The sequence below is a fragment of the Ambystoma mexicanum genome, chromosome 10 (assembly GCF_040938575.1).
Source record: "Ambystoma mexicanum isolate Mex_15411 chromosome 10, UKY_AmexF1_1, whole genome shotgun sequence".
NCBI lineage: Eukaryota > Metazoa > Chordata > Amphibia > Caudata > Ambystomatidae > Ambystoma > Ambystoma mexicanum.
Genome location: NC_090932.1, coordinates 188,300,508 through 188,314,440, shown reverse-complemented (window position 1 = coordinate 188,314,440; position 13,933 = coordinate 188,300,508). Strand labels below are relative to the sequence as shown.

General features: G+C 44.5%; 1 protein-coding gene across 1 annotated transcript in view; it reads right to left on the bottom strand.

Annotated features, from left to right (window-relative positions):
- Window positions 1-13,933, bottom strand: part of PEBP4 (phosphatidylethanolamine binding protein 4) — a 1,711,365-nt gene that overhangs the window by 1,303,969 nt on the left and 393,463 nt on the right. The gene's annotated exons all lie outside the window — the stretch shown is intronic.

The window sequence follows — 13,933 nt, the reverse complement described above, 5'->3', positions numbered from 1 at the left end:
CTGTGGCCAAAAATGTCTGAATGTCATATGTTTTTCTCCACCATCACTTCCATAAAGCCCAATATGTCACTGCTTTGCATGACCTTACTAGCCAACCATGTTTGGATTACTATATGATTCTCTCCACCATGACTCCATAAAATGCAATGTGTCACTGCACCACTCACTCTCCCACCACTCACCAACCCCCACCTCACACAGCCTTGAGAAAGACTTTGGTTGAAAAGCGTCGGCTGTCTTTTTGTTTTTGGGGTTCACCAACCTGGTACATTGTGCCTCATGTGTTATGTTGCACTTGAAACAGTAGATATCCATGCACAGCCAAAACTCAGGACTGAATTGTGAAATAACTACCGACAGTACTGGAGTACCAATCCTCTTGCCAGCCCCACCAACCAACAAGGTTTTGTCAACCCACCCACTTCTCTACTCAAAGGTGTGCTGTTGTTGTGAGTATGTGTATGTAGTGTCTCTAGAAGAAAGGGAGATATGTTGTAATGTGCTGTGTATGTGTGTGTGGTTGGTGTAAGGGAAGGAGATGTGTTGTAAAGTGCTTGTCTGGTAGGTATGAGTTGAGAGAATGTTGATGTGAGTTAGTGGAATGTTTAGTTATGTATGTCAGCCCAAGGTTCCACCCAGAGTCAGTTGGAGGAAGCCAGCCTGGGCAATGGGATCCAGTGGTTCCCCTATGTAACAGCTTGAAGAAACTGACAATAAAGCTTATGTGTTGGACCCACTAAAGTGTACAGAAGGTTACCTTTCAACAGAATAATTTGGCATGTTGGCAAAATTTAGACACTCTGGATATGTAAAAACTGAGAGCCCTTTTTGGGTCCAGTCTATGTAATCTTTCCACCTCCTTCCCTGGATGGGGAAGTGGATAGAAACTTGGTAAAGTCATTTTTTGCGACAAGTGGAAGTCAGAAACTACCTTCAGTAAGAAAGAAGGTTTCACCTTGAGAATAACTTTGCCATTATGGAAAACTGTATAAGGATGCTTACAGGACAGGGCCTGCAACTCGCTTACCCTACAGGCTGACGTTATTGCAATAAGCAAAACAGTTTTTAAAGCCAACAATCTTAATGGGCATGAGTGTAGAGGCTTAAAAGGAAAGCATGTAAAAAGCTTAACACCAGATTGAGATCCCATACAGGTACATTGAATGGAACTGGTGGAAATACATTAGTAAGGCCTTTTAGGAATTGAACAATCAGAGAGATCTTAAATTATGAATCCTCCTCTGAAGAGCGCTTTAAAATAGATAGCGCTGCCAGGTAACCCTTAATTAATCCAATCTGGAGCCCCAGATTTGCCAAATGTAACAAAAAGGAAAGCACCATAGGTGTGTCACATAGAAAGGGATCCACATTCTTATGCTTGCACTAGCTGCTGAACTTTTTACAACGGCAGCAGTACAAAGATTGTGTTGCTGGCCTTCTGGCTAAAAGCAAAATCTCCATTTCGTCATCTGGAAGGTGCCAATCCTTATATTTTAGCCTTTCAGAAACCATGCATGAAGGCTGAGTGTCTTGACCTCTGGATGGAGAACTCAACCTTCCTTTTGCGAGAGAAGATCCTCTCTTTGAGGAAGACGCATTGTAGGGAAGATGGACATGTCCAGAAGGTCCGGGTATCACGTCCTGGCTCAATCCGGAGCAATTAGGATCATGGATTTCCCAAACTTTATCAATCTCCTGATCACGTGAGGAATGATGGGGACTGGAGGAAACGCATACAGGAGTGGAATCTCCCAGTCTACCACAAACGCGTCCCCTAGAGCTCCTCTTGGAGGAAATTCGCTGGAGCAAAACAGTTTGCACTTCCAGTTGACACTGGTCACAAACAGATCCTCTTGAGTGGTTCCCCAAAGGGTGAAGATCGCTTGAAGGGCTTCCTGAGCTAGTTGCCACTCGTGAGAGATTGTGCTCTGCCTGCTCAGAGGGTCTGCCGCTGTGTTCTCCTCTCAGACTAGGTGCACTGCCGACACAGAGATTCCTTCTTGAATTGCCCAGAACCAGAGCTGTATTGCCGCGGCTGAGGGTAAAGCTGCTGCTGCTTGGGTTGGCTTAGCACCTCTCCCTCGTCCAGCACGAGGGAATCTTCTCTGATCTCTTTGCCCGGCATGTCCTCTTTCTCTTCCAATTGAGGAGTAGAATCGAAAGGACTTACCCCTCTAGGAAGATGAGCCAGAGTAGGGGTATTGAGGCTAATGGCGGCGCTAATGGATTTAGCCGCTGCTTTCGGGTCTGCAGCTTTTCCAAACTCTCATCCGCCTTGCTGCCAAACAGCCTTGAGCCGTGAAAGGGCATGTTGAGTAGCCTAGCTTGCACATCTGGTGCAAATCCGGACTTCCTCAACCACGCAAATCTCCGTAACACTGTGCTAGCTGCCATGGATCTGCTGATGCTGTCTGCAGAATCCAGACCTGACTGGAGACATTCACCCATTGCCTCCTTACCAAGCCGTCTCGTTCCTCCCCTTCCAGGATGTGGTCAACCGCCATAGCTACGCAGTCCCATAGGGTAAACGTAAACCTTGACAAGTCACATTTGATGATTTTAATGCCATACTGCCAGCCGGAAAACCCTTTTTCGCCCAGGCATCCACTCTCTTATCATCCCTTTCAGGAGGGATGGATGGGTATGCTGACTGCTTGGTAGATGTAGCAGCCTGTACCACCAAACCTTCTGGTGTTGGGTGTTTAGTTAGATACTCTGCGTCGCTACTGGATAGTCTGTTTTTTTTTAGCAAAATTTATATTCACTGCAGCCGCAGTTTCTGGTCTCTCCCAATTTGCAGAGACCCTTTTCTCTAATGTAGTGTGGAAAAGTAAAATTGAATTTTTCTGGGGACCCTGGTCCAAGATGTCTGTCATATCATCTTGTTCAAAAGAAGGAGTCGGCCTGCTCCAGCCTAAAAAGTCTATAATCTTACTCACTAGTTTTCTATATGAGGAGTCAGCATGTCCAGTTGTATCTGGTTTGCCAAACTCTAACTCGGGAGAGGTATCTAACCCACTAGCTGACTGAAGATTGTCATATAATTCCCTTAATCTGGACTCATCAGAGATTCGCTCTTATAGCACATTAGGGGTGCCGAGTTCTAGCCCAAAAGGTGGTGTGTTATCATCAGAAGGATGATCTTCCTCATAGATGGCTGATAAAGTCTTAAAAAAGTATTCTTTAGGTAAAGGTTTGAAAAACTTTTCCTGTACCACCACTGGCTGTGACTTTTTTGAAGTAATTATCGACAATTACCTCAAAGTCGGGATCTACTTAGTCAGCATCGACTTCGATACCGCTGTCAACAGCTTTGATGGCGACGGAATCAGCGAAGGCGTCGACGTAGTTGACTTCATGTGCTTCTTTGATGGAACCCTCGATGGGCTAGGTTCCTGACTCATCGAAGCCCTCAACGATTTCTCGTCGGATCGAGTTCTTTATCGATGCAGCACCGGCTTAAAGCTCGGTTTTGAAGATTTTGTTTTCGACTTCCCTTTGTCGTCTTTTTGCAGATCAACAGGGCCATGGGCTTTCTGCTTGTCCTTCAAGGGAGTCTAAGCCGCATTCTCGAAGATCTTAAGCATCTCAGTATGAAACGCATCCCACTTAGCAGGGAGTCTGATTTCGTTGGACACCTGATTACCTCAGCTGAGGAATCACTGCAGGTCGAAGGCAACCTATGATGCAGTTTCCTGGCCTTCTTCGAAGAAGACTACAAAGAATGGCGTGATCGACTTCTCGATCAAGACCGCTTTCATTTTTTACGTTGAAAGGAATACCTTGACTCATCAGTCTTTTTTAAACTTTTTGAAGGATACTTCGAAGGTAATCTCCACACCGCCAATTTACCTTTACGCTCCCTGAGAGCCTTTTTGGTCATCACCTGACAGGAGCCACAGTTGGAGGTACGATGCCTGGAAACAAGGCACCATCTGGTGGGGGTTGGTGATCAATATCTTCGATCCACAGTCTTGGCACTTCTTGAAGCCCGACTTAGGCATCGATGGTGCCGACGAAGAAGAAATGTTCAAAATGAAAATAACTAGTGATTTCACAGAAGAACCGAAGTCCGCTATTATTCTCTCAAAGCGTTAGCTCGGAAAAACGGAACTGAAGCCAACGGGTGCTGCGTGCGATACTTATACTGATGACATCAACAGTCGAACGGAGGCCCTCGAGGGACATCGACTCGATGAGACGGCACACATCGTACCCTGTCTAAAAAGAAATCCGAAGCAGCTGAAGCTGGAGAGATAATTATCATAAGATGAGGAATACGTGGGAGGACACAATCCATTTGAAGTGTTTGATCCACAGTGAAGCCACGCAATAAAGAAGGTGAGGCTTAACCCTCTTTTTATAATGTTTTCCAGACTCAAGCCATTCTGGGTGGACAAGATAGGGCCAGATTGGCCAGGGACAGAAAACCAATCCAGAAAAGTGGAGGAGGATATTGTGGGTAATTACGCAGAGGTCAGAAGAAGTGGAGTGAATGACAAACAGACCTGAAGGAGGAAGGAATGGTGGAGAGTGGCTGCAACTTGTGGGAAATGTGAGGTATTGGTTATTGAGTAGAAGTGGTACTGCTGTGTGAGTCTGCGTGCATATGTGACAATTGTTGGTAGAATGTATAGTTTAAGGAGGGATTGTGAAGCGTATGGTAAAGAGTGAAAGAACAGTGTGAGAGTTGTGGGAGGAGGTGGAGGAGTAGTAGTGTGAAGGAGGGAGTAGTAGTGTGGAGGAGGGAACAGTAGAAGCGTGGAGGAGGGAGAAGTAGAAGTGTAGGGTAGGAAGTACAGCAGAGGGAAGAGAGTATATAGGAACATCGAAGGGTGGGGGCAATGTCTAGGAGGAGTGAAACTTGGAAGGGTTAAAATATTGGTGGGAGGAGTAAGAAGGTGGGGGATGTAGTAAGGGTAGACGGCAGAGGGAAGAGTGGCTAAACTAGAACAACTGGATAAAGGAGGGACAGTTAGGAAGTCCCAGAGGTAGTTTAGATAGCCGGCATTTAGATTACCATTGCTAGAATTAGCAAGCTTTTAGACAGTAGGGGTTACCATTCGGTAGTACTAACCTGGGGTTATGGATACCTGGGTTAGGGAGGAGGGTCATATCCAGACGAGAGAGAGGGGATGGCCCTAGCGATCATTGGAAATAAAATAAAACCTCTTAGACCGTCTCAGTGTGTTGGGGTGATTCTTGTGCCACCTGTAACATAGAGCTCTCTCAGCAGGTTTTATCTTTGGTTGATGGGGATGAAAAAATTGATTTATAATGTACTCTATGCAGGATTAGAACCCAACAGCAACACGTTTGCAACCAGCAGCAGAAACACAAATAAAGACTCTGCACCTGGCAGTGTCTACAGTCTGCCCGCAGTGGGATGAAATAGTAAACCCAGCCAGCCTGTCACTAGTGAGTTGATCATCAAGCTGGATTCAATAGTTCCTAGAACCTCAATAATCCGGCACGGTCCGTGTCATTTGACTAGGGGTTTATTTTCTGAAGTTGGCAACCTGGCTAAGACCATGTCTAAACCTTAAATCTACAGAGTCAGGTGTTTCTTTCATACAGAAACATCGGTTTCTCCTGGTTGCCTTGGAGATGCTGTCAGACTGAATTTCTCACCAAATGAATTCTCCTTTCAGTGTCTTGGACACACTTGGCAGTATTCTGCTCTGTTTCCTCTTGGCTTTCCCACTCCTCTCCTGGCATATCGAGGATATCGATCATAGACCAGCTCAAATGGTGAGAATCAGGTAGAAGATTGAGCCGTCTTCCACTCAACAGAAGAGAGCCCAGGGTAACATATCATCCCAATTCCTTGTGTCTTAGTCCACAAGCTTCTGCGGAAGAGTTTTTGAGGGTCTGATTGAATGGTTCCACTAGAACATCTGTTTGTGGTTGAATACAGATGAGGTTTTTAAGGTTATTCATAAGTTTGGATGAAGCTGGAGCTTGGACCAGTAAGGATTTCCTTCGGAAACTCCACCCTCGAAGTGCAGGGCCAGGGTTTAATTATACTTTTAGTTGTATTCCTTCACATTCAGAAAGCTTTGTGGTTAATGGTTGCATAGTTTATTATCACAAGGATATCCTGGATATGCCCTTTGGATGGAGTCATCTCATCCCGGAAAAAGAGATGCCAATTATGAGAAGGGGTTGTAATGGGCTTGTCCTACATCTGTCCATAAGGTCTTTAGGCAGATGCTACGTGTTTAGCAATATTTATTTTTCAAAACAAACCTGCTCAAGTCATGATTGTGTGTCTTAGCGACCCTTGCTAACCTGCTGCAAGAAGAAAATGGGCCAGGTCTAACAAAGCCTTCCTAAAAGGGGGCTGGAACGCACAGCTCATATCAGTTGTCTATCTCCTTTAAGGTTATTCTCCACTTGGTAAAGCAGTCCCCTCTTCTCTATGAGGTATGTGTCTTTCCAATGTTCCCACTTCTTGGTGGTAATGGCTTGCTCAAAGGCAGATGTTAAAGATACATCCTTCCTCTGAACAGCGGCAAGTTTTGGGCTGGGAGGTAGTGAATCTCTGAACTTTGGATCAGGGTTCCTAATGGATCGGGCCGATAGAAGCAAATCCCATCTCCATCCCCTCTGTAGGGTGCAGAGTAGTTACTTCTTTAGAAGAACAAGGGAGGTACTTTTCACAAATCACTGTGGCAGCAGGACCGCCCTCCTGATCTACAAATATTTCAGTCCCATGATGGAATAAAAGCACCTTTACTACCGCTCAATTGTCACTGTCTATAACTCTGGTTCCTACATGTATAGCGTACCACTAAGTCAAACCTGACAAAAGGGCTATGTGCCCTTAAGTACTGTGAGAAAGCAGAAGGTATTTCATTCGCTAGTCCCCGGGGATCTGTCATCTAGGTGGCCAGGACACCGCCATCGCTTTTGGATCCAGTTCCTGGGGTGGATCGGTGCAGGGGCATCACCTGTGTGAGGGGTCTTCGGGGAGTGGGACACCGGATGGGAGATGCGGTATCCCCTTCCCTGTAACACCTTTACCCCATCCTACTAAGTAGGATATTTAGGAACCTCCCCCCCGTACCCCCTTGCAACACAAAAACTTTCACACGGACATCCACTATGACTAACACCCAAGCCGTATACATGACGTGTCCCAATACAATGGTCAGGCGAGGTCAGGCAATTACTGACCATCACATACACCTGACTTCCATTAAGCTTCCCCACATGAATAAAAGGCATGAGAACACACTGAGCGAGGCAAAGCACACAAGGAAACAGTAGTTTCCAAGAGCAAGAGCAGCTGAGCAAGAGAGGAAAGCTGGCAAAACCGAAGTGGATCGCAAGGAGGGAAATTCTCTTGACCTTTTCGACAAGGAACCGTTACTTTCCAGAGAACTCGAGAATAGAAAGCGTAAGTCCAGTAAACCAGGATGAAGAATCCTGCATTGTATGTCGGAGGTACCCGGGACCCTCCTGTGTCAATAATCAAGGCCGGGAGAATCACCAGCCACCGTGATACCATCCTTGGCTCCAAGAACAAAGCCCCTTCAGTGAAATCAACGCAGCCGATGAGTTGGAGAGACCGATACAAGAACGGTCTGTGTAGAAGCCTAGGTTGCAAGCAGCAACATTGTGTGACGGGCCCTGGAGCAAACATTGTTAAAACAAGTGTGATAAGAGTCACAAGTGAAGTTGAACTGCTGATGAGTGATTGAACTTTAAAACAAGCTATAATGCTTTGTTTTGACAGAGTGGTCCTGCACCGCATGGGTGCTCAATCGAAGGTCTCTGTAAGGTATCCAGCTGAGAAGTTGCATTTGTTCTGAGCCCGTCGGAGGAAGAACAATTGAAAGAGAATGAATAAATGTGAATCGAAGTGGTCCTGCGATGGGTCAAGCTAAATGCTGCGCACAGTTGAAAGTCTTCGATTTGGATGAAATAGAGAACGTTTGGAAAAGTACATGTTTGGTTCGAGCCCAGCAGAGCTCAATTGAAGGTTTTATGTTAAAGTGGGTCTGAGCCCGGCAAAGGAGGGCCCGGGGTGAACAGTAAATCACCCAAGAAGTTGAATATGTGAAAATCCTGAGAAGAAAGGAACTTCAATGTTTTGTCATGCTGCATCAGGACCTCTGAAATAAGAGACTTTGAATGACAATTTGGCACAGAAGTCCCTGATGTTGAGGTTTTGAACTGCATCCTTGTGCTAGAGAAGTCACACACCTCACTGTCCCTACCTTGACGAAGATTTCCCTACCTAAAAGAAACTAAAGGAAACACTCTAATAAAGGATATCTGTCCATCACACTTGTATATACAGAAAATAAAAAAGGAAATGTATAGCAATTCTCAACAAACAAATAATAATGATTCAATTTTAAATGTAGCCACAGTCTTGTTTTGTAACTTTGGCGAACACTCCTTCCCCAAGTTTAAACATAGTCTTTGTTTCACAGTTCAGAAAACGAAAACAAGGAAATCCCGAGTTACAATAATTTTCAAGCACAGTATGTGTTCACTTACATTTGTCTCTATCAAGTTCCAAAGTCAGTTTGGTATAGTTCCACTTTGTTAACAAAATTTCCAAATCCACTTGGTTTAACTTCACTTCGTCAACACAGAACTTCAGCTCAGAAAATAGAAGGTTTCTTTCATTCTTTGAACAATCCTTCAATGGATAAATGGCCACAATAATGACCTTGGTCAGAGTGACTTTAGTAGTTTATAACTTGTCAACAGAGCTCAACTTGGTATACCTTTAACAGCTTCAAATGGTTAATTAAAAGTTTCCCATTCACTTTGGTATATATTTAGTATCACAACCAACATAGATTGTTTCTCAGTCAAGATGATTTGCCACAATTATATTTAGCCTCACATTCAACATCGATTGTAGTGGTCACCAAGCACTTATTCAACTTCCATCTGGTGTGCTCCCACACCAGGCCCACTTCTTCAATAGTTTGCAGTTCCGGTTTGCTCCCCTGCCTGAACAGCAAATCACAACCACTACTGCTTTTGGGGTTCAATATCATCTGATGAATGTTTTACCATAACTTCAAGTTGTTCAGCAAATTGCAGCTTCAAAAACGTCTAACAACTCTTTAGGGAATACAAGACTTATTTGAATGCATTGTGGCACTTTTCGCACAATAATGCTCCTCTCTCCCTGGATCTTTCTCTCACACGGGCAGCCGCTGTGACACTCTTGTGTCCCCCACCACACAAGCTGCCAATGGTTGATATGTAAAGGGTTTTGTACTTCCCTTCCTTTGACTTGTATAAAATGAATTCACACCAACTTTCACCACATGTTGGATAACATATGAGCAACACTTGCCACTGTTTATCAATCTTTTAATTGCCCCTTTCTACAATTGTGAATATTTGTTATTTGGTCATTGCCTGGGATTAGCTTTCTTTTGGCTTGGCAATGCTTGTTCACTTTTTGCCATGTTGCCCTGTTATAGTGTTTGGGTTTCCATAAACTCACATTTATCTTATCACAGTCTGTTTGCTTTTGTCTGATGTGGTTTTCACTGCTTTTTCGAACTTCAAAAGTACTTTGTAAGGCTTTCTTGCTCACTCGAGAGTACAGCTTTCGATGGGCTTTGATAGCGTGAGTTTCAAAAATGCTCTTCCAGTTTATTTCAATCACACGTGAGCGTCTCTCATTCCTTGAACAGTTTCCTCCCGTACATGGACGTGGAAGGAGCGCTCCAGGGTCACATGCAAGGTGTGAACTCACCAGGTAAGGCAGGCTTTTCCCTCTTCCTCTTGCTTCTTGCAGGATTTGGCTTCTCACAGGGCGGTAAACTTTTCCTTCAAGTTCGCTGCCACATATGCCTTCAGAAAATGGAGTCTTTGCTGCTCCGGAGGTTGTTTGGTGCACGCCAGCCACCAGAAACCTTGAGGCCTTCAGGTGCATGCCAGTCACCTGTGATGGCTTTCAGGAAGGGAAAACTTCCCCTGTCATTGCTTCCCGCTGCGCAGCTTCTGCAGATTTGAACGCCAGAGTGCAAGCTCCCCCCCTCAAACGCTTCCTGCTGCGCAGCATCTGCAATTCTGGATTTGAGAGGCACAGCCTCTCCCAAAACTGACAGTTGCACTCTGCCATGCAATGGTCCTTGCGTCTTCTCTCTCCTCCCACAGTTTGCGCTGTCTGCATGTACCATGCTGCTTCTGCTTCCTGCTACTGCTCTCTCCTCTTCTGCCACTCTTGCTACTGCTCTCTCCTTCTCTTCTGCCACTCCATGTGTTTGAAATGTGTAATTTCAAACACATGTCGGCGGCATACCATTAAAAAGACACTGGGCCTCATTACGAGTCTGGCGGTAGCCGTGCCGGTAAAACCGGCAGGCTGCTGCCAGACTCGTGGGGATTTACTGGCTCCGGACTTGCCGGAATCACTGCGGCATTACAGCCCCAGAGGTCCAGCAATTCCGTGGCCAGCATTCCATTACTACCCATTCCCAGGGAGTCCCATAGAACTCCAAGGGAATGGGGGCAGTTGAAACACCGACACCATGCGGTAATGGTGCCAGTGTTTCCACGTCCGTGATCAGCCTGCGGCGTTATGCCCGCCAGGTCAGACCTGGTGGGTGTAACACCACACGGCTACATAACTCGGAGTTAGCCGGTCCGGTAAACGGTGCTGGTACTGTTTTCCCAGCACCGTTAAATCCGGACCGGCTAACTCTTAATGAGGCCCAATGTTTCAGGAATGTATTGGTTTATGTATAACTTTGTATTGATCAAGTAGCATGGATAGCATACCTAATATAGTGCGGTTGGTTTAAATAATTTTTGGATATAGCGCATCAGTCACAAGGTTTTCCTTTTTCCTGTTCAGTTTTGTTACTCAGGGCTAGTGTCATTCAAGTTGACTGATGCATGCTGATAAATGCTGTACAGTCCTTAATGTTGGATACATAGCTCGATGAGGGAGTAGCCCATCATCCCCCTTTTTTTCTTACTGTAAATAGTTACACTATGTTAACTCCTAGATGGGTTACTACATTATCTACAGTGTGCTATCTGTTCCCAGGAGGAGTCTTTCTTGATATACGCACTGTGATATTTACTGTTAGAGGATATTTATTCTTAGATGCAGATATACTAAAATGGTTGCACAATAATCTTTGCTCCGAGGTCGGGGTCATCTGTGATATTTTCACTGTGACATTTGCTCCCAGGTGGAGTTATCTATGTTGTGTTATGTAATTGGGATTTGTAACTCTCACCCTTGACTTTTACATGGGGTCCAGGCACCCTCGCAGATCTGGAATAGGGGTGGTTGAGGTTAATGGGGACAGGGGAAAATGAATTGTAGTTTTGCATTTGTATTTACTGAATTTATATAATACCTTTCGCCAAAAGAGCTAGTACATTAAAACAATGTACAACGGTACAGTCCAGGGGGAACAATGCAATCCAGATAAAACAGAAGAGGAGAAGAAATAACAGTCAGCAATTGGAAAGAAGAGATAACAAATACGTTTTTACATTAGATTCAAAGATAAAAATGAAAGGAGGGGAACACATAAAAAAAGGTAGAGAGTTCCAAAGTTTAGGCGTAAGAAGGGCAAAAGACTGGTAACGAGAAGATGCACATGGGGGCTTAGGTACAGAAAGAAGAATCTGATTCTGGGAACGGAGAGACAGGCAAGGGCAACGGAATGAGATAAGTGAAGAAAGATAGGGAGGCGCGAGACCGTCGATACACTTAAAGACAGTCGAGAGGAATCCATAAAGGAGACAAGATTCAAAAGGGAGAAGCGATATGAAAAGAAGAGAAAGTGTGATTGGGGAACGCAGAGAAAAGGAGACTATCAGAGGAATTATAGATAGAAGAGAGAAGTGAGAAGCAGGAAGGCCAAGAAGGAGGGCAGAGCAGTGGTCAATGCAAGAAAAACCCAAAGAGAAAAGAAGGAGCTTAGTGGCATCTAAGGACAGATAGGGTCGAGCACGACGAATATTGAACTGAGCATAGCATGTTCGAGCATTAGAGGAAATATGTAAAGCAAGTGAAAGAGAAGGATCACAGATTACACCCAAGTTATGAGTGGAAGAAGAAAATGGTAAAGAGGAAGAGAGAAAGCAGAGGGGGCGAGGGGGGAGAGTAGGAGGGATTGTGGTAGCAGGAAAGAAAAGAATCTTGGTCTTTTAGGGGTTAATATGAAGAAAGTGGGAAAACATCCAATTTTAACCTGCGGAAAGGCAGTTAGAAACCGTAGAGTGCAAAGTAGTGTCAAAGGAAGAAAAGGAAAAGAAAATGTGGGTGTCATCTGCATAAAGATGAAAAGAACGATTGAAAGATGAGATAAGAGCAGAAAGACGGGCAGTATAGAGTGAAAAAAAAGAAGGGGACCAAGGACAGACCCCTGTGGGTTACCATAAAGAAGAGGATAGGAAGGGGAAGAATGTCCAGCCCACGTTGCTGATTAATACCGCTGAGAAAGATAGAACCACTAAAGAACAGGGCCAGATAGACCAAGAGAGGAGCAAGAAGAAATAAGAAGAGTGTGATCGACAGTATCAAAAGCAGCAGAAAGGTCAAGAAGAATAAGAATAGAAGAGGATTTAGAGTGAGAAGCTGTGAGAAGAGCATTTGAGACATGTAGGAGAGCAGTTTCCACAGAGTGAGAAGGTCGAAATCCAGATTGTAGAGGGGTTAAGAGAGAGTGAAGATTAAGGTAGGCAGAAACATATGCTTAAGCAGCACCCTCAAGAGGTTTAGATAGAAATGGAAGAAGAGAAATTGGATGGAAATTTGCAGGAACATAAGGGTCCAGGAATGGCCTGCCCCTTCAAGATCAGAAGAATTAGTGCATGCTAAAAAGGGAGAGGAAAGGCAGGAATGAGAAAACAAGGAATTAATAAGAGAGGTAAGATAAGAAAGCAGATGAGGATAGATTTGCTGTTGTGCTGAGGCCTGCAAACCAGAAGGGCCCTTAGTTCTGCTTGCGTGTCATTTTCTAGGTGTTCAGTGTCCAGAGCATAGAGGCATTTGTGTGGAGGGGAGCCTTGTTGCCCATGGTGCTAGTATGCACTGGCACAGACTGTGGTATGTAAGTTGGTTGTAGAGGTGCAGTCTTCTGATGATTGATGTCTGTTGGGAGAATTATTCAATTGCCCTGTGTGGGTCGCTTAGTTGGTATGCATGTTGCGCCTTGGAACATATAATTTGAGCGTGGTATTGCGGGAAACAACCAGAGACCTCAATTGGAAGGTTGGTGAGGGGGGCAAACAAAGTGTAAAGCACGTATAGCAGATCATTACATCGCATAGCAAGGCATTCAAGTCATTACAAAGAATTAGAAGGCATAGCAAAACATGAAAAAGGTTTCAAAAGGCAAACACCTTATGCCTTCCCCATGTGCCAACCACTGACTTCTTGCAGACAGGTTCCATCTCACTCACATTGTCATAGTCACACACACACATTCACTCACACTCACATCCTTACTTTGCACCCTGTGTGCAACAAGGGTCTGGGAATTGGCAGATCTATCTATCTATCTATCTATCTATCTATCTATCTATCTATCTATCTATCTAGGTGTTTATAGAGCGCCAAAGGTTTATAGTCATAAAGTCGAATGAAATAATATCAAAAGTCATAATGTCTAAAACAAAAAGTCCCAACAAAAAAATGTCAGAATTTTTTTGGGTTGTTTTTTTGTTCGAAATGGGGGGTTCCCCCCCAACCCCCCTTTTTTTGTTTTACCCCTTTTTTTACCCCCAGAACCCAAAAAAATATGTAAATTAAAAAAATAAAAAATTCTACATTTTTTTTCTCAACATTATTGTTTAGACATTTTTGCAATTCGGTATTTTTTTTTCGACATGACTGCACACCACGCCAAAGCCCTCAGGCATCCAGGCGCTGCTGAGAAACAGAAATAAGACAAAGGGCCTCATTACGACCCTGCCGGTCCGGAAA